The following is a 21509-nucleotide window of genomic DNA, read 5'->3' on the forward strand; positions in this document are numbered from 1 at the left end:
ATTAACATATTGGAATAGAATGGATTTAGGCATCTGAATTATGCAGAGGCGAGCAGTGATGAGGTCTGATGGAAGAACAAACTGAGCAAAAGATTCCTCAAAGACACGGGTTTGGTGTTTTATTTCCAAGGCTGCACGGTGAAATGTGGAGTACAATCAATCCGATTGGAATTAGATTAATAAATGTGACAGGGTGCTCAGTGACTGACAGCTTCCCAGAGGGACAAAGCTGAGGAATTCCAGGATCATTGTTTTGCCAGCACCCAGCACAGGCAGCGGGGCTTTGTTACAGGGAAATCCCATGTGTTTCATGTCTAAATCAGCACACATCTGAAAGCTAAAAACACCCCCAAATTCTCTGCTCTTCTTGTGACCAGCACAGCTGAGGATCTAGCTGAGGAATAATTCACAAAAATGAAAATGAGGGGGAAAAAAATGGCCATGCTGTACTGAGCTCTGCTTTGTACAACAGCTCGGGTTCACCTGCAAAATCACAGCAGAAAATTAAAGGTAAATTATGATTCCAGCATTAAAAATCAATATATCCCTGCCCTTTGTGGGCACCTGCAGGTTCCTGTGAGTGCTAAAACACAGGGAAATGAATTTGTGCTCAGCATCACATCTGTCCTCTTCCCAAAGAAGTCACAGATCCCCCTCTCCAGCTTGGATTTCTCTGGGATTCTGCAACAGCTATTAGTGAATATTTTCACTGCAACAACTACTTTAAGAGCACAGAATGAGGGAATCATGGAATGGTTTGGGATGGAAAGGACCTTAAAGATCATCCCTGGGCAGGGACACCTTCCACTATCCCAGCTTGCTCCAAGCCCATCCAGCCTGGCCTGGGACACTGCCAGGGATGGGACAGCTTCTCTGGGCAAAGGTTTTAAAACTCATCATCCTTAGGGTTTTAGTAAAAATAAAGTATCTCTCTTCGGGTGACTTTGTGTAATTTACAGAGTCACTTTCTGATGGCGGCTCACCCTCAAGGGGTGCAGCTTTCTCCTCCTTAAACATGGAAAGAGAACATCAAAAAAATTGGAAATTGAGCATTTCCCTACATCACTGGGGAAAAGGCAACAAGCAGCAGAAGTGAGTTTATAAAATTGACTTCCCCAACACAGCCCTGACCCTCCTGAGGAGCTGCAATGTGTAACTGGGAGTTTCCAGACCAGGACTTGTGAGCTGCTCATGAACCAAGCCCAGCTCAACCCAAAACATTCCCAACCACGATCTTTTTGTGTGCACAGCAAATGATTTCCCGAGTTCCAAAAAGCTTTTTGGTTCCTCTGGAAAGAAGATGCTGTGAATGACTGGTTCCACTCTCCTGCTAAATTTACCCCACGTGATGCAAGGAGCCAGGGGTGAGGTGTGAAAGCTTGTGGCAGCAGCTTTGCTGAAATCAGAGTTTCTCACCCAATTTCAGAGCTGGCACGGGCAGAAGTGCAGTTGCAGCAGAGCAGGAATTTCTTTCCAGCAGCAGCAGCAGCACGAAAGCAGCTTCTGCCCTTCCCACTGCTGCTGCTGCAATGGGACATTCCACAATTATTAATCCCCAATTATTAATCCCAGTTCAGTCCTCTAAGGTGTGGCCAGTGGCGGTGCCAAAATCCCCTCAAATGCACCTAAAATACAACCAAATGTGATTTTATCAGTGGTGTCACACCAGGATTAATTCAGATTTGAATTAAGGCTTCAGAGTGGAGTTTGAGTCTCTGAAACACCTGATTTATAACACACCATTGTTTTATAATAGATCTTTTTTTTTTTTTTACAGTTCTAAACACGTGCTGCTCCCCAGGTGTCTGAAGGAACCTGAAACGTTAAATTCGTAACTGACCCATCCAGCCAGAGAAGTTCAGGATTTGTTTTTTTCAATATTCATTAATTCATGTGAACCCCAGAATAAAGGCTGTGGTTTTAAGAAGAATTAAACTGACACAGTGAGGGGGGAGAGGAGGGGAAGAAAAAGCCTCACAATAAAGGTTGAAATACTTGAGATTTTTTAGATAATTTGCATCTGACGCTTTACTTACTCACTGAGTAAAAAAATATTCATTTTAGAAGCACAAACTTCAAATATTTTGCAGTCCACTGACCTTATAAGGAACCTCCAATGAAGAGGGGGGAGTGGCTCTTTTTTTTTTTCCCACCCACTCAATAATGTCAGACAAAAGTCAAACCGCTGGATTTGCATTCCCCTCCCTCCACCAAACAAAAGGATGGAGCTGCCCATCCCCTGCAGTATCAGCAGCACGGGAATAAAGTCATATTCCAAAGTGGAGCGTACACGAGGGCTGGAAATGAAGTTTATCCACGTGTTTTGCAGAGCTGAGATTTTTCTGCAGGTATTTTTTTGTTTTCCTACAGATGTCCTCGACAAGGCCAATTAATTCCATGGACAAAACCCGGCTCTGTGCCTGGTGCTTGGGAAAAGAACTTGAGAAAAGCAAAGCCCAACGTGCCCTGCTGCAGAACTTCAGAGCCAGAAGTGTCAGGGGAGCAGAACCTTCCTCCTTGTCCCTGAATTTCTGAGCCATAAAGGAAGAAGAATTACAGGAACACCTAAAGCTGCCTCAAGTTTCCACAGAACGTGGCCAAACCACTCAATTCACAGATTCTTACTACAACTTTGGTATTACTCCAGCTGATTATTCTTCCAATTTAGTGGTCACCACTACTGCTGCTGCTCTCATTTTTTGTTGTGTTCTTGATTTACAAACTCTGCTTCTCAGAGACCTGGCAAGGTGCAGCCACCTGAACTTTTTCATGGAAGCTGGAAATCAAAATCAACCTTACTCAGACCACAACAACCAGAAATATTCTGTACATTTATGAAGATCCTGTGCAGCTGCTGTCCCACTTCTAAATGAAATAAAACTATTTCTCCAGCTCCATTGACAGCTCTGGTGTTGCTCTCAAAAGATTTAAAGTTACTTGTTTCAAGTATAACAATGTAGATGTTTGTTGCCCTGGTATGGCAGTACCTTTTTTCTTGAAAGTTTCCAAAATATTTTAATATATGGAGACAGGCACGGATTTAGTCTCCCAAATTAAAACAAAACAAACCAAAACCCACTACAAAATAACCAAACACACCAAACCAATCACACCAAGGTGTAACTGCTGGCTGGCTCTGGACAGAAATGGTGCCAATTGGTAATATTTTGGGTTAGTGGGGTTTTTTTAGCCATGTAGAGGTTTGTGAATATTTTTAAGGACTTTTGGAGCTTTTAAATGCTGCCCCTGTGGCAGCTCCCACTGACAAGTGCAATGCCACAACCTTTGCCTTTCATTATTCACATTTGGGCTGGACACACATAGCTGAGTGCTCTCAAACTGCTCTCCCAGCTCCTTTTAACCTGGGAAACACCACAGCAGCTCCAGCTTGCTCCAGACACATCAGGAGAGAAGCAGCAGGTTTAAAATCTTTGCTCAACACACTTTCAAGCAGCAATTCCTGTGAAGTTCATCAGCTTTGGAAACCGGCAGTGCTCAGGTTCAGGCTCCAAGACAATCAGATGCATTCAACCCCACGGGAATTCATAATAAAGGGAATTATTTCATTAAGATCACTCTTTTTAGGCTGAAGTCTCCCAAAAGCCAGAGGTGATGCTGATGTGGCTGCTGTGCCCCCAGAGCCCCCTGAGCCCCTCACTGCCGTGGGGCTTTGCTGCTGACCCTGCCCAGCTCCACAGCCCGACCTCACTGACACTCCTGCAATTCCTGCCTTGGAAGGGACCCGAAAGTTCCTCCAGTGCCGGGGCAGGGACACCTCCCACTGTCCCAACCTGGCCTTGGGCACTGCCAGGGATCCAGGGGCAGCCACAGCAAATCTGGGAATTCCAGCCCAGCCTCTCCCCACCCACCCAGGGAACAATTCCTGCCCAAGATCCCATCAAATCCTACTCTGAAGCCATTCCCTGTGTCCTGTCCCTGCAGGCCTTGTCCCCAGTCCCTCTCCTGGCTCTGGTGAGGGGCTCTGAGCTCTCCCTGGAGCTTCTCCTTCCACACCCTGATCCTGGGGCTCCCCAGAGCTGGAAACAACATTCCAGGTGGGATCTCCCGAGAGCAGAGGGGGAGATTCAGCACACACACAACCAAAGACATGAATAAATAAAGCTCCCACATTTTCCTCGCACTGCTCACTCCCAGCCCTTCCATTTCTCAGAACACACATCCCTGTCAGCTCCAAATGTGGTGGGTTTTTTTTTTTTTTTTCACTAAAAATGAATCATCCTTAGGATAATATTTGTGAATTCCCCATCACTCAGGATGGGTTTATGTTCCATGGCCTTATTCCCTGGTTAAGGAAGCGCTGACCTAGAAAACTCTCATTGAAGAAGGAGAGAAACTAAGGAACTTCAGGAAATTCTCATCTCAGCTGGGGATGGACTCAAAACACCTTCTTCACACTCACAATTCCAAGGTCTGCTTGTGTTATCCTTTCAAGCTTCCATCCATCCCTGCTGTTAAGCAGAATCTTGGTATATCCCAAGGTGTACTGAGATCCAGGCAGGGGGAGGTAATAAACTGCAAATTCCTCCGTTTTAAAGTGGGATTAAAATCCACAAGAATAATTCAGGCATCCCAGCCAAGTGATAAAAGCATGTGGATGCAAGGGAGAAAAGGCAGTGCAGACACTGGGGGCAGATCAAGCAGCAAAAGCTTTACTGGGTACATTTATTTTCATCAAATATTCACCCCCAAAAATACAGTTACTGGTAGCTCAGAAGATTTGTTCTCCTAGATAAAGCCATTAAAAAAAAAAAAAAAAAAGGCTCAGAATATACTAATTATAATCTACTATGAACCCAAATTCCTTAGAATCTCCACATCAATGTATGGATACCTCCAAAAAGAACTGATCATTTATAAACCTTCAGTGACCAAAAAAAGCCACGACACTCCTTCAAGTGAAATGATTGCCAATCAGCCCTAGAAGTTCGTTATCTCCTCCTTATTAATGTGGCAAACAATGACTTCCTGAGCTTCAGGGATCCAACAAGAGGTTGGAGCTCCCCTGCCATGAGGTGACTCAATCCCAGTGAGGTCCTGCATGTGCACTTCAGGCTCAGGCTGTAAATTTGGGATAATTTTGGCCTGAATCCCTTTTGGAGCACAGGCACTATGGAGAAATATGGAATATCTTTGACCAACTTATCCAGTTAAGTATTTAGGTCATGGTAAGACTATACAATTTTATTTAATAACAGCATCTCTGCCAGCATCAGGAGTTGATAAGGACCTGACCAGAGAAGTTTGGTTTCCTGTAGTATTTTTTTTTCTCTCTGATAAAAATTCCTAAAATGGTTTTAATAAGGCAGCTTGCAGGAAGGAAATGAGAACAAATTAAAAAAAAATAATAAAAAAGGCTTTTAAATCCAGATCTTATAACCCTCCAAAGAGCACTCAGGATCACCAAGTCCAAGGTATCCAGGAAATAAAAAAAGGCCAGAAAAGCTTTAGTGTCCCACTGAAGTTCACACTCCCAAGAATAGCCTGGGATGGATGGATGGATGGAAAGACTCCAAACCAAAGCCACTTTTCCAGCAGATTGTTTCTTTACCTTTGATACTAAGCTGGTGTGTTCCATGGGATGATGCGCTGTGCTTCTCAGGGAACACTGCTGGGAAAAGGGAACTTGTGATAGAAATAGTTCCCATGGTGTGAAACAGCTCAACAGGAGGGTCCTGGGTGTGCTTTGACACATTCCAGGGGAATTCCTCTGCCCAGGGAGCTTTGGAGTGCCCAGCCCTGCAGGTGGCACCTGGAGGTGACACTCAGAGCTCTGGGCTGGGGACAAGGTGGGCACTGAGCACCTCCATGACCTTGGAGGGTTTTCCCACCCATTTTCCAACTGATTCTGTGATTCTCTGCTCCAGCAGCCAACCCAACTTGCCTCTTTTTTTGCTCAGACAGATTTTTGTCTGAAATATTTCATGGACAGTCACAGCCAACCCAAAGCAGCTCAGGGAAAAGAGAAATTTGGCTTGAGGAGAAGGAATGCCAAAGAAGGGAAGCACCAAACACCAGAGCAGCTCCAGAATCCTGTGCCTGGAACTGAGCAGTGCCACGCTGGTCAGCACAAGACAGTGAAATAAACCACTCAGAAACCAAGCAGGATGCACAGAGCTCACTGGGAAACTACTCAAAGGGATTAAGAAAATTAAGGAAGAAAATCATCAGATTTTCTGCAATTCATCAGAGACAGAGCATTTATAAGGAGTAATTTTATTTACTAACTAAGAGAGAAGCACTGAACATCTCTGAAGACAACCACTGCAATTCACACCCTCACTTGTGTTTATTATCATGTGAGAATTCCAAACCAATCCCATTCGGAGGAAGCAGGTCTTGCTGGGTACTTCCCTGCCCTCAGTCCAGCCAAAAATTCAAAGAGGATGGGCAGAAGAATTTCATCGCTTTTTCCTGCCATAAAGTGCATTGCCCAATATTCCAGTTTTATCTGAAATCATTCTGGATTGATAAAATGTGGATGGACATTCAAATGGATGGGTTCAGATATTAAAGCACGAGCACTCCTGCCTACTTTCCCAACTAACAGGTAAATAATGATCAACAAGACTTAAATCATTTGGGCTAAAACATTGTGTATCTGAATGGATGTGAAGCTGGTCACCTATTTAAGTGGAAAAGCAAGGGTGGAATTCCCAGAAGAGTTTTGGTTTTTAACATAACTGGCCCAGCTGGTGGCTGTGTGGAATAGAAATAATTTTTTATGTCTCCTTTGTAGAGCAAGAAGAAAATGAAGCATCTTCACAATTCAGCATCTGGTATCAGGAGGTTCTGCTCACAGCTTAAACAGTGAAAATACCTTTTCTTACAAGTTAACTTTGGGAACTTCATCTTACAGTTTGTCCAAAAAGGAAAAACACATTTTGTGTGTGCACATCTATCTTAAGGCAACACAGAATTCAAGTGAAAATTCAGAAGTACGTGAGACAGAGAAGAAACCTCTGTGTTGTATTGGTTTGTGGTAATGTTTTGGAGGGAATGCACAGAAAATTAAAAACTTGGGGTTTCTTGAGAGGTTTTAGTGTTTAAAATGGGCAAGAGAAAAGAGAAAGAACAAGAACTGAGGAAATTACAGTATGAGAGGTGCTGGCAATGACCTGGGAGAAAAAGGGCACAAGCAGAAGTTAGAAAATTGTTAAAAAGGTGAGGGAAAACTCGAGGAGGAGCAGAAGGGAAAAGAGAGAAAGAAGAGAAGCACCAGGAAAGTGGGAGCCAGAAGTGATTCCCAAGCTCAGGCTGAGCTGGGATGGACACACAGGGCAGCAGCCCAGAGAGCTCCAAGTCTGAGACAGCAAAAAGTCCCAGAGGCAGAGCCAGGAGGGGACAGAGACCGAGAGAGGAGGATTTACTGCAGCAGGGGTGGCAGGAATTCCTGGGAATTCCTTCCCCATGAACTGCCAGGGTTCTCCAAGCCCAGCCTGTGCTGCTGCCCACCCCCACAGCCCAACACCCAAATATAAAATTCTCCATTCCAGCTGAATTCCCTGCTGGGCTGACACACAAAGCAGGGGGAGCAGAGCCCCAGGGGAGGGAAGGGGAGCTGCTCAAGGGGTCACTGCCCTCAAACAACTCCAGCTTGCACTCTTTGCCCCGGAACAACTCTTCCAAAAATCTCCCTCCAGGTGTTTCCACGATCTGCACCCTATGCAGGAACTTCCCATCACTTTGCCAACACTTGTAACATCAGCAGGTTAATGTTGGCCCTCACCTCTGGGAGATGAAACACAAAACCAATTCTTTCTTTTCATCTTTATGCTGCTTTTGGAACTGTTATTTCAAACTGGGCACAGGTACAGGCTTGGGGAGAGCAAGGTGATTTTCAGCCCCAGGAAAACATGGACAGATCTGGGTGGGTGCAAGGAAAAAGGGGGAGAAAATCAATGTTGCTTGAGATTTTCTCTGAATATCCTGTTCCTGCTGTGCTGCTCTACAGCATCCCCTCAGCACTGGAATCTCATCCTAGAAGACTGATCTGGATGAAAAAGAGACAATGAAGTTTTCTCAAATCTCCCCCAAATTTAAGAGGGTGTAGTAGCCACAGAAGACCAACAATTCCAATCTTTATTCCCTACCTTCCCTCCACTGCCAGCACTACCAGCAGTGCCTCAGGACTCTGGCACAAGTTCGGCCACCTGAAACTTGAACCCATTAAGACATTTAAGCAATTTTCCCTCTAAAATCCAAGCAAACTCAAGCACAGACAAAGCTGGGTCACACACCCAGGGGACACTGGCACAGGTGACTCTCTGTTCCCCAGAGTGCTCACTCCTTAAGGCTCAGAACTCAGCCCTGCCAGGAAAGTTGGAGCTTCTGGACTCATCAATGGAGCTGTGGGTGTCCCATCCCTGGAAATGTCCAAGGCCAGGCGGGATGGGGCACGGAACAACTTGGGAAAGTGTCCCTTAAAGGGATCTTTAAGGTCCCTTCCAACCCAAACCATTCCATAATTCCATGTTCCAGCCACACAAAGTGGGCAAATCCCATAAATGCCTCCTTCCCCTTCCATATGGAAGAAGTTTAATAAATGTTGCATCTATTGAAATTGAGGTTTATTCATTGCACAGACTCTTCCAGGAGAGCACACAGAAAACAACCCGCCCAGTCAATCCAGCTATCCCAAAATGACACCACTTACTGAAATACCCCATCACTTTTCCCAAAACTGAGAGATGAGGATCAAATGGGAGAAGAGGTTGCAAATTAAAAATCAGCATTTTTTTAAAGACAAACTCCATTTGGGAAAAAAAACAACGAGTTCAAACCCTAATTCCCTCAAATCTCCAAGCAAATCCTAAATTCCTTGAGCAGACCTCTGTGTGGATGTGCTGAGTCACTCTCCAACCTTAAGAGGCTGCTTCTCCAAGTCACAGAGCACTCAGAACACAAACTCCAGGCAAATGAAACTGCAAATGCCAAGAGCATCCTGCTCTGAAAGCCGCAGACACGGAAATGCTCCAGCTCAGCTCCGCCCGCGCGTCACCCGCCGGCTTGGGGCACTCACCAGGAGAGCAAGGGAAAGATGGGCTGGATATCAGGAAAAAGGTTTTATGGAAAGAGTGATAAAGGACTGGAATTGTCTGTCTGGGGAGCTGGTGGAGTCACCATCCCTGGATGTGGTTAAAAAAGGACTGGATGTGGCACTCGGTGCCAGGGTTTAGTTGAGGTGTTGGGGTTGGGTTGGACTCGATCATCTTAGAAGTCTCTTTCAACCCAGGGATTCTGTGATTCTGTGACTCTGAGGTGTCACCTGGGGACTTTGGACACCCACCAGGTGACTTTGGGCACTCACCAGGTGACTCTGACCTGTCACTTCACCTTTTGCTTTCACTCCCTTGCTGGAGAGCAGCTCAGGGATTCTTTCTCTCGTGCTTTGTGCACGGAAAGCACACAAAGCTCTAAAAGATGCCCAAAATCCCTGAATTCCCTCTCTTCATCCCAAAAACCAGGAGCTCAGTGCCTCAGGTCAGGCTGCCAACAGGACACAGAAAGTTGGGGTGGGTGGGGTTTTCCAATCACTGAAAAACTTTTCCATGGGTAATGCTGGAAAAATCCATTAGAATTTACTTGATACAGATACTGAAATGTGACATGAGAAAGTCCCACACCTCAAACCAAGTGCAGGCTCTGGACAGTGATCAATTAATAACTTTCACTTCAAAAAATTAAATCTATATACTTACTACATGATAAAAAAGATAATTCAGAGCACCAAAAGCAAGAGATAATTCTCTCATTTTTGTTGGTTTTTGAGTGGTGGATTTAGTTTGGGAATTTTTATGGAAATAATGAATAAAGTCAAGTGGAATTACACTGAAACGTTGGGAGGAAGACCACGATATCACTCTACAGAATATAACCCAGACCTGTTTGCTCAGCCACATCAAGGAAGTTGATGTATTTGGCACTGTCAGGTTGAGGGTTCAAAGGTTTCAGAACACACAAAACTGAGAAATTGCATTCTGGGCCCACTCTGTGATTGCTAAAAATGTGTCCTGAGCTTCAGCCTCACCTCAAACCACAGCCCGCAGATTCTTTTGTTTTCTGCAAACAAAAATCATGCAAAGACGAAAGTTAAGATTTGGGTTTTTAAAGTAGCAGTGGTCCAGAGGAAGAAAGAAAGAAAAAAAAAAAAAACAGCAAAGCAGTTAAAGAAACTTGTATCAGAAAATATCAAGGGGCTTTTTTTTTCAAATGTGGAAATCTGAACAGCAAATTCTTCATCCCATATTCAAAGTCTTGCACAGAAATAATCAAAATAATCACACATTCTCATATTTCAATAAAATTAGGTAGGAATTACAAGACTCAAAATCTTAACAAAAGAGTGAGGCCAACACTTACAAAATGTTGGGTTTATGTAGGCCTAGGATTATGCTTCTGAGTAGAAAAAAATAGTGATAAATATTTTAAAAATTATTTAAGTCCCCCCTCTCTCCTAGCAGACTTTGGAAACACACATTAAAGGACAGCAAATATTAGCTGAGGAAATCTTTGTCACACACACACACAAAAATTATTGGCTGATCTCAATCAAAACATGTTCCTGATTAAAAAAAAATAAATTAATTAATTAAGAACTGGAAGTTGTTACACTGGAGAGAAAAGGGAGAATAAAAGAAAGGGGAAAAAAAAATCCCAAACCACCAGCCCAAGACAAAAAACCTCCTGTGCCTCAGCATGTGAGCCTACCATGAACTTCCCAGCACCAGGAGATTTCATGACATGAACTACTCCAGTGTGGCCTTTCCTTTATTTTCAGATTTTTTTACAAGCTTTTTGTTTTCAGAAGTTCTTTCTTGAAATAAGTGGGTGCTGATTAAAAACATCCAGCAGAAAACTAGAGTGAAATACTTGCTTTCTGCAGGTGTAATACAACCATTATACAATAGTTACACAACTCTTTCTTTGCATAATAAGAAGAGGAAAAAAAAGTGGGTTTTTTAAACCAGCCTTCAGGAGGGAGAACTTGATAACACCACAACTTGGCCAGCTGGTTTTCTTTGCTTTATTGGGCTTCTGCAATAAATAAAATGGAAATATTCTAGCAAAAACTTGGGTTTACTGTGTGGCAGTAAATGGGCACTGGGTAGAACCTTCAAACCCACTTTTAGAAATCTGACTCCAATTCTAATGGTTTCTCATGGGAGAAAAGCATTTCTGGTGCCCATGACATGGAGCAAAGTCCTGTGGGCTCCAGAATGAGACCCAAGAGTTGTCAGGAAGCACCAAGGAAGGCAGGGCAGGCCCTGAGCTCCATCTGTCTCCACCTGGGCTCCGGGATTCCTCAAGGTTTCCACACCAAATTCATAAAGCTTTAAAATGTCCACGCTGTGAACATGCCTCTGGTGAACTGGACTCCACAGAGCCACAGGAATGAATGCTGTGCTGGGTGAGAGTCTGCCAGGCTCACGTGGACCCTGCACTGTGGGAAACACAGCTGAGAACATCCCCACACCGACCCTGCAGGGACAAGGGATCAGCCTTCCTGAAGGGCCACCTCAGGGAAATGATTCCCATCCACACCTCCAGATGAGGAGCTTTAGACCTCCTGTCACTGAGCTTTTGTCCAGCAGACTATCAAATGACAATAATTACCAGAACTCACAACCTTCTTATTTACAGAAGAAAACCCAAACCACAAACACAGGGATTTCCCCAAGGCGGTCCTAGAAATTCTGTAGAGAGCAGCACAGGAGGAATGGACAGAGATCTCCAAGAAATAATACTTACTCCGTGTTGTAAATACAAACCAAACCAGGAATCAGACCCCAAGAAAGGTCTCTGATTAACACAACACAAACTCAAGCAATTCTTTAAGGCCCTTATAAAACTTTACCTGTGTAACACAGTCTCTCTTCACTCAGACTTCAACTGACTCGTCTGTGATGCTGTCTCAAAAGATAATGATTCTCTTTGAATTTAAGCTCTATAATTAAGTTGATAATTATAATTTATAATTAATAAATATATACTTTATGTATACACTATATAGAGCATATATATAGTATATATATACTATAGATTTACTATATGTATACTTTATATAAATATGCTATATATACTATATATATACTACATATACAAATATATACTTTATAATTAAAAAATATATACTCAGCTTCTTGCAAATAATAAACCACCACAGAAAGTTTGAGGAGCTACAGGAGTCATTCTGAGTGGAGCTGTAGTAACCGGGGAGTTGCAGGGTAGTTGCTACAACCCAGAGTTGCACCTACTGCTGCCTCTGCTTTTGGGGCAAAGATCCAGGAAAGTCTGGAGCCTTTGGGTGGAGCTTGACTTCAGGCAAAGTTTAAAAACTCTGTCAGGGACAGGGGCACTGGGAGCCAGGGCACCCTCAGCAGGTGACAGGACACAGAGGAGGGGAGGTGACATCCAGAGGGACCGGGACAGGCTGGAGAGGCTGTGACAACCTCATGGAGCTCAGGGCCAAGAGCCAAGGTCCTGCATCTGGGATGGGGAATCCCAACCACAACCCAGCCCTGGGGAGGAGGACTGGGGCTGTTGGTTGGTGAGAAGCTCCAAGTGTCCTTAGTCCCAGCCCTGGGCTGGGAAAGGGGGAATTGTGTCCCTGCGTCCCCTCAGGTGAGGCCCCACCTGCAGAGCTGCCCCAGCCCCGGGGCCCAGCACAGGGAGGACGTGGAGCTGCTGGAGAGAGCCCAGAGGAGGCTCCAGGATGAGCAGAGGGATGGAGCAGCTCTGCTGGGAGGAAAGGCTGGCACAGCTGGGATTGTTCAGCCTGGACAGGAGAAGCTTTGGGCTGAGCTCAGGGTGGCCTTGCAGGGCCTGAAGGAGCCCCAGGAAACCTGGAGAGAGACAATTCCCAAGGCACAGAGGGACAGGACACAGGGAATGGCCTCACACTGAGAAATGACAAGTTTAGGTGGGATGTTGGGAAAAAATCCTTCCCTGGGAAGGTGGGGAGGGGCTGGAATAGAATTCCCAGATTTGCTGTGGCTGCCCCTGGATCCCTGGCAGTGCCCAAGGCCAGGTTGGACATTGGGGCTTGGAGCAGCCTGGGACAGTGGGAGGTGTCCCTGCCCATGGCAGGGCTGGCACTGGATGAGCTTTTAGGCCCCTCCCAACCCAAACCATCCTGGGATTCCATGAAAAAATCTGATTTTATGCAGCTTTTGCAGGAATGCTCCTTTCCCTGCACAGGCCACCGTCTGACAGGGAGAGGAGTCACCCCAAGTACAAGAGCACAGAACTCTGAGCTCAGGAACATCTGATGATGTGAGAAATGTGCATCGAGCTGTTATCCCACAACACTGACCCAGTGTTTGTCATACTGATGAGTAAACTTGTATAGAAATGAAAACTACCCAGATCTTGTAACATTAACAAAGAAATCAATGTATTTCAAACACCAACTCTGGCACAGCATTACATTAATGCCTAATTATCCACAAGTTGGAAAGAATAACAACAAGGAAGCCAGAATCAGGCATGATCCTGGAAAGTTACTGAGCTTCCAGTATCAATCAGATTTGGAAAGAGTGCAGGGAAGCTGATTTGTCTGTGAGCACACACACCCCCTCCATGTATTGAATGTGTGAGTCCTGTTAAAACTGCATTTAAAAACAAGAATATATGTGGTTACACAGCTGCTGGTAGGGAAAAGCTGCAGTTACAAGCAGCCAGGGCAGAGATCAGTGTGAGGGAACTCACAGTGACCAGGAAACACAGGACTGAGGAAGCACCAACACATTCACTTCCCTGACAGTGTTTCTCTCCTCTTTTAACCCCTTCCTCCAGCCTGAACTCAAACCTCAAACTGACACCAGGGGCACAAAGCTGCTCCCTCTACAAATGGTGTTCCACCAGCACCACAGCAAATGAGTTATTAGCAATTTATGGAGTTCACAGAAGCACAAACCATGAGCTGAACACATACAGGGAAAGGAGATTGGGAATGAAATGTGTTTGCAGTCAGGAAACCACAAAACCAGTGAACAACAGGTTTTTGGGACACTGGGATTTCAAAGTTTCACTGCTAAGTTCAGTTTAATCATTAGGATTATTTACTTATGCTTTTGTGAACTAGTCATCCTACTAATTTGATTTTTTTCCCCAGTAACTCAACAAAATTCAGTCTAATTTTTTTCCACTATTTTTTGAAGGAATGATTCTGCCACCAATTTGTACATTTCCATCCCTCTCTTATTCCACCACCCAAACAGTTACCAAAAAGAAAGAAGAAACTTTTCAACACAAAGAGGTATAATGCATTATTAACTATTCCTTTAACTGACTCACAACACAGGCTATTTTTATTTGCCTCTGGGGGAAAAGAGAAAAAAAAAATACCAGGAGGCTTTGGAACTTTATGTAACATCAATTGAAAGCTGGAACAAAAGCCACACTTAATGGTTAATTTTACTTTCATTTACTCAGTTTCACTTTCAGGCACTTGGTGTTACCCAGACTCTGGAAACTTTGCATGGAGAATGTTTACAAATAGGTGTCAGCTCGTGGTGTTTCACTTCCAGAACCATTTCCCTGCTTTTCCAGAATCCCCAGCTGGAATTTCACTGGGTTTGTTTTCATACAGGGGACTGAAGCAGAGTTTTCCCACTCTGGGGATGGATGCAGGCAGAGCTGACTGGGAATTGTCTCCCACACTTCCCTGGCCCTTCAGTGGGGATTCTCCCTAAAAATCCTAAGGATAGGACACTAAGGAATAAATGTGGAGATGATGAAACCTTTCAAGGGTCAGGGCAACCCAGAAAACAATGGATAAATCACTGCAGTTCTATTGGTATATTGGTGTCACCTTGGAGAGCACATATGGAACATGTCTTTGTGGAAGTAACAATCCCTCATTTCCCAAAGTTTCTCTGGTGGCTTTAAGCCAAACAAAGACTACAGTTCCCAGAAACCTCCTCTTGAAGGACCCATGGAGGTGATGAGGAAAAGGAAAAGGAAAAAGGAAAAAGGAAAAAGGAAAAGGAAAAGGATTCCCCTTCTCCTGATTATTCCTTTTTCCCCTCAGAAACTCACAAGAAAAGCTCAGAGAGGTTGTTGGTATTATTTCAAATAGTCTTAGGACAAAAAAGAGCCCTCACTGGATAAACAGCAGAGTCTGAGCAGACACAAAGTTATTACATAATTTTTGTGTAAATGTATTTCTCACCATCCTCTTAGTAAAGAAGAGATGAAACTGTAAACTCAACAAATAAGGTATTGTGCTCAGTCATAAAGACAAAAGCAGCAGTTCTCTGTAAATAATCCTATCCTACAACAACAGACCTATTTACAAAAGGATTTCAGAAGTTATACAACTCCCATAACGTAAAGGTGTCAGAAAGTTTTGTACTTCAGTGTGGAGAGCAGCTCTCCCAATGGCATCCACAACGACCATGGGGAGGCTGAACAGATCCCAGGCCACAGTTCTCCCACAAAAACACAAACTGTCACCACGACCTCCAACCTGCAGGCTCCAAAACACCTGAAATGAACCGGTTTGCAGAGGAATTCCCAAAAAGGAATCTAATTGTAGCAACAAAAAGTGCTTTTTTGGGGGCCAGGAGGTTTTAGTCTTGCAATCAGCCCCCATTCGAGCCCAGATGAAGCTGTGAACCGCCTGCGTGGCAAAGAAAGGCTCGGGGTTTGTGTGTTTATTCTCTTCACATGCCACCTGAGCAGGTGGTCCGGTTTCAAACATGACTTTAAGATGTGGCACATGCAAAGCAAGTCTGTCCTAATTAAATATCACTCCAAAAGCTCCTACAAGGCGCAGTTTTTCCCCCGGACACCGGTGGTGTTCTGCTACTTCGTTCGAACTACCCAGCAGTTTGCAGAAGTGGCTGCTGGTCATCACGTGCTGATTCCCGGTCTGCACAACCCCCGCCAGGTTTCCAAAGGGGAGAAATTCCCGGTGTTGTTTCACACGAGGAAGGGAATCCTGCCCAGAAATCGGCACTGGGAGGGAGAACTCTTGGCTGCTCGGAGGTAAAATTATCCTTGTCACTGTCCGGCTGGGGGGAGGGGACGCCAATGACGAGTCCTAAATCCAAGTGTTGATGCAGGAACTGTAACTCTGCCGTAACCAACCCTACCTGCGAGCCTGGAAACAATACCAAACCCTTGACCTATTGCCCTCCTGCCTTCGGAAAACCCTTCAATTATAAAATCTACTTGCTTCGCCCAAGGAATATCCCAAAGCCGTGAATTAAACTCCGGCGGCTTCAGAAAGTTGGACGGGATTTTTAATTCGCAGCAGAAAAAAAAAAAAAAATGTAAATTTAACGCTTCACACACTTATTCTACTTCAGACTGCAAATAAAAAGTCTAGTTCTAAATAATTCATGGAAGCCAAAAAACACGAAGCGTAGCCTACAAAAGTATCTATATATACACACCCCAAATATATATAGATAATAGTTAACAAATACTAGCTCCGAGTTATTTTTAGTGGTATTATTCTAATTCTATGAAGTATAATTAATTTTCCAAAAATATCCAACCTACAGGAGTTGGGGGTAGAGGGGGCGTGGAGAAAGAGAGAAACAAGTTTACCAAAACTTTTTAGGGCTAGAGACTATGCCAAGGAGGGAAGTTGAATTCTGCTTGGTTACAGGCGGGGAAAGAAACACTTCCAAGAAATTAAAGGTTTGCTCATTTATCGCCAGATACCATTTACGTGTTCTTCAACTTCACGCACCTTTCTTGAGGAAAAGGTAAGGAAACACCAAGATGATTAAAAAAAAAAAAAAAAAAAGTTGTTAACTTGTACAAATCCAGGCCCCCAAGGAAACTCCATCCACCTCAGTGTGACGGCAAGAACCTCCTGGCAAAAGTTACCAGCACACCCTCTCCTTCGGATTCAACCAGGATGGTTGTCAAAAACACGCTCGTCCATTTATTTTGGAGTCACTTACTCGGTCCTTGTTGATTTTAAATAACAATAAATGTTGATTTCCCCCGATGGCTGTGGAGTAATAGGAGAACTAAGTAACAGCAGCAATCTAGGGACACGATCAAAGAACCCCTACGTGGTCTTTGGACGGGTTAAACCCAAAACTTCAAAGGCGACTGAGATGCAAACCCACGCCAATTTCTAAATTTCGAATTCCAGGACTTTTGAACGCGTTTTGCGATCCCGCGGCGGCGGGAGGGAACTGTGGCCGCTCCAGAGGAGCGCCCAGTGGATCCGAGAGGAGCTCCAATCCCTCCAGCAACACAAAGCTCAATCCCTACAAGGCTGCGGCCAGCTACTAAAACATGGAACCAGGGAATCATTCATGATGGAAAAGACCTCCGAGATCATCGAGTCCAAGCTACCTTGTCAAGCAGAGCACGGCACCGCCGTCCAGCCTTTCCCCAAAGACCTCCAGGGCCGGTGCCTCCACCAGCTCCCCGGGGAGCGCCCGTGTGTCCCTGCCTGTCCCTGCGCCCGTGTGTCCCTGCGTGTCCCTGTGCCTGTTCCCAACGCTGCTCCCTCCTCCTCCCCACCCCCACCGAAGGGATGACAGGCACCTCGGCTCAGGTAACTCCTTCCCCACCTCCCTGCACCTTCCCCACCCGCCCCAGCGGCCCCTCACAGGTGCCGGGGCATCCCAATCCTCCCCTACAACAGGTGATGCTCCAAGTCCTGCCGCCCTCCTCGCCGCCAGCCCGGCCCGAGCCCTCGCACCCGCCCACCGCAGGGCGTTGCGCATAACACCGAGAGGCTCCGGGCGAGCTCCCTTCCTCCATCGCCGCTCCCAAGGCCCGGGAAGGCACAGCCGCGCTCCAAGGGGAAAAAGGCCGCGGGGCTGCGGAGGGGCGGGCGGGGACGGATCCCGGCCCCGCCGCCGCTCCCGCTCTAAGATGGCAGCGAAGCGCTGCGGCCCCTCCGCCGCGGGCCCGGGCGAGGCGGCCCCGGCTGGTCCCGCGGTGCGGCGTCTCACTCACCCGTGCGGCGGCTTCTCCCGGGGCGAGGCCTCTCCCTCCGCGGGGCGAGCGCCCGGGCGCGTCCTCCCGCTCTTCCCCGGGGGCCTCGGCGGCGGCGGCGGCGCCTCCTCCTCCCTCGGGCCGCGGCTGTGCCCGCGGTGGGAAGGGGAGCCCGGGCGGCCCGGCGGCTCCCCGGCCGGGCTCCGGCTCTTCGCTGCCCTCACAAAATGGCGCGCGGTCCAAACCTGCGCAGCGCCCGGCGGCGGCTCGGCCTCGCCTCGGCTCGGCTGCGATCGGCGGCCTGAGCCCCGGCCGGGAGCGCGGGGACAGCGGCGGGGGGAGCGGGAGGAGCGGGAGGAGGAGGAGGAGGAGGAGAAGGAGGAGGAGGAGGGGATGGGGGGAAGCGCAGCGCCGTACCGAGCCCCCGGGAACTCCTCGCTCCCTCCCTCCCTCCCCCGCCTGCCAGCCGCTACCTCCTCCCCCTCCCTCCCTCCCCGCCCGCTCCTCCTTCCCTCCCTCCCTCCCTTCTTCCTCACGAACCGGCTTCGCTTCCCGCACCGCCGCCGCCGCCTCAAGCCCGGCCGCGTATCCTCGGCGGGACCCTCGGAGCGCACTTTTTTTGCGTCCCTTCTTTTCCTTTTCCTTTCGCGGCGGAGGTCGGAAGAAGGAGGAGAAGGAAAAAAAAAAAAAAAAACCCGCTTAAAAAAATAATAACCCCCGAGATTCTGAGGAAAACGGAGCTGTTCGCTCCTTTTCGTTATTGTTGTTTTCCTTTAAATTTAATTTCATAATTTTTTTTTTTTTGAAATTTAAAAAAAAAAAAAAAAACCCAACTGACAAAATGGCGGCGGGGGCGAGCCTGTTGCCACGGCAACCGTCAATCACCCGCGGCCGGGCGGGAGACGGCGCTGACGTGGGGAAGCAAGGGCGGGGCCGCGTTCGCCATGGCAACGGCTCCTTCCCCCTCCTTCCCCGCTCCATGCCCGCCCGCCCTCCGGCGTGTGACGGTGTCGGCGGCGCTGCGGGCCGGGATGGCCCCGGCGGGGCGGGGAAGGGCAGCGACCGCCATTCCCGGTGAAGGGGGGAGCCGGCGGCGGAGGCGGTGCCGGCCCCGGCCCGCAGGGGGCGCCGGGAGCGCCGGGCCGAGCCCGCCGCCGCTTCCCGCCCGCCGCCTGTGGGGAGGGACGGAGCCGGGCACGGCCCCCTCGGAAACCGAGACGTTCCCGAAAGAAACTGTTCAAAAAACGCACGGGAAGGAGCCTGGAGTTGGAGTCTGGAGCTGCTGAGGGAAGGCTCTTCTCACTTCCCCTCGGGATTGCTCTTTCTCGACCCGATTAAAAATATCACCCCCTAAAAACCTGTTGGAAAATGTGCTAGAAGTCGTCCGGTGTCCCGAGGTGCTGGGGGAGTCACGGGATTCTAGAAGGTTTTTTTTCCCCTCAGAATTGCATCCGGGGGTCTTTCTCGTCCCCTCAGAAAATCGATGTGTTCTCCGAGAACAAATTTAAAAAACGCACTAAAAGTCACCCGGTGTGGGAGCCTTGCTGAGGGCAGTAGGCTCCTCTCCCCTTGGAATTCCGTCCAGGGATTTTTTTTTTCTATTTTTTCTAATTCTCCTCAGAAATAAAAAACATATTTTTATATATTTTAAAATATATTTTATATATATAACTCAGAAGTGAGTTAGGTGCTGAGGCAAAGCTCCTTTCCCCTCAGAATTGCAGCCGGGGGTCTTTCTCATCGCCCTCTGAAAATCAATATATTCCTCCAAAATGAGCACTGAAAGTAGCTTGGTGTGGGAGCCTTGAGGTGCTGAGGGAATCACGGAATAAAAGGCTCTTTTCCCCTTGAGAACTGCATCCAGGGGTCTTCCTCATCCCCCTCAAAAAAAAATCAATATATTTCCCAAAAAATGACTTAAAACATGCACTTTAAGTAGCCCGAGCTGCTGACGGAAGGCTCCTTTCCCCTCGGGATTGCCGTATCGGTGCTTCCAGCCTAAATCTGTGACAGGGGGGGTTTAATGTATTTTTTTTTTTTAAATTTCTGGAATGCCCACAAAGATCAAAAAGTAGAGTCTGGCCTTTATCTAATACTTTAATTCTGACGTGTGATACTTTAATCTAGTCATTTCAGTTCCCAGCCAGCCTCCTTGGAGAAATTAGGACATGTTCCTTGTTCCATTTGCTTTTTCTTCCTGTTTTAATTTTTTTTTTTTTCTATCATGGCTTAAAAGGTGGAAATAAGCAGCCAAGGATTGGCAGACGGATGCAGCCACAGCTAAAGCCCCCCCCCCAAATAATTGAAGTGTTGAGAATTTCACTTAAATTGTGTGATCACAGAATCCCAGAGTGGCTTGGGGTGGAAAGGACATGAAAGCCCACCCAGTGCCAGCCCTGCCATGGGCAGGGACACCTCCCACTGTCCCAGGCTGCTCCAAGCCCCAGTGTCCAACCTGGCCTTGGGCACTCACGGGGATCCAGGGGCAGCCACAGCAAATCTGGGAATTCTATTCCAGCCCCTCCCCACCCTCCCAGGGAAGGATTTCTCCCCGATATCCCATCTAAACCTTTCTTCTTTCAGCTTAAGGCCACTCCTGTTTGTCTTGTCACCCCTGTCCCTTGTGAAAAGTCCTTCTCCAGGGACAGGGGTGCACAAGGAAGAGCAGGGGAATCGTGGGACCACCCCAGGAGTGACAGTGAGGTGTTGGGTGAGTTGAAATTATCTATGGAATTGCACCTTCCAGTCATGGGAGGTGCTTGGGAGCACCATGAATTCCCTCAGCCCCAGGAAGATTTGAGGTCACTCGGAGCTGCTTTTGACACTTCTCTCGTTTCCTCTGAGTGTGGCCAGAACGTGGTTTTTGTCCTGGCATGTGGAAAGCAACACCTGAGGGAGCTGGGAAAGGAGCTGAGCCTGGAGAAAAGGAGGCTCAGGGGGGACCTGGTGGCTCTGCACAAGTCCCTGCCAGGAGGGGCAGGGAAAGGAGGAGAGGAAATGGCCTCAAATTGCACCAGGGGAGGCTCAGGGTGGAGATTGGGCAAGGAAATTTCCCTGGCACAGTGCTCAGGCCTTGGGATGAGCTGCCCAGGGAGGTTTGGAGTCACTGTGTGTGGGAGTGTTCAGGAGGAGTCTGGAGGTGGCCCTTGGGGACAGGGGTTGGCTGATGCTGGTGGCACTGGGGTGGCACTGGGTGATCCTGGAGGGCTCTTCCAACACGGACAATTCCAAGATATCAAAGGCCAACCTCTGGCCAATCTCTCAGTCGGGAAGGACAGCTCCGCCCTGAGAGGGCATTCCCTGAGGATTTTTTCCCCTCTGAAATCTTTCTGGTCCGTGTGAGTGCAGTGACAGAATAGATTCTCTCTTGCTCAGTGTAGGTAACTATAAAACTCACAGAAATTTGTTACACTGTTCACTGCACTACTGTAATTTCTTGGGGTTTGGGTTTTTGTCAGGTTTTGAGGGGGTTTTTTTTGCTAACACTAAAAATATTACAGAGTTTTCAAGTGTTTGTGCATTTGCTCAGTCATCTTCTACTTTTATTTTGCTGCCTATACCCAAGCTCTGGCACC

The 21509-nt window shown here is 47.1% G+C and overlaps 1 protein-coding gene across 2 annotated transcripts in view; it reads right to left on the minus strand.

Annotated features, from left to right (window-relative positions):
• Nucleotides 1-18655, minus strand: part of DYRK1A (dual specificity tyrosine phosphorylation regulated kinase 1A) — a 71035-nt gene extending 52380 nt beyond the window's left edge. Inside the window, exon 1 of one of the 2 annotated variants that reach the window (XM_066177163.1) lies at nucleotides 18475-18655. The gene's annotated coding sequence lies outside the window, so the exon portion shown is untranslated. Of the gene's footprint in view, nucleotides 1-17955; nucleotides 18329-18474 lie in introns of those variants that run through there. The other variant, XM_066177162.1, reaches the window with a different exon arrangement.
• Between the last annotated feature and the right edge of the window lie 2854 nt (nucleotides 18656-21509).

The sequence above is a fragment of the Chamaea fasciata genome, unplaced genomic scaffold, assembly GCF_029207755.1.
Source record: "Chamaea fasciata isolate MVZ Bird 193981 ecotype frontalis unplaced genomic scaffold, bChaFas1.0.hap1 SCAF_2, whole genome shotgun sequence".
Taxonomy (NCBI): Eukaryota; Metazoa; Chordata; class Aves; order Passeriformes; family Sylviidae; genus Chamaea; species Chamaea fasciata.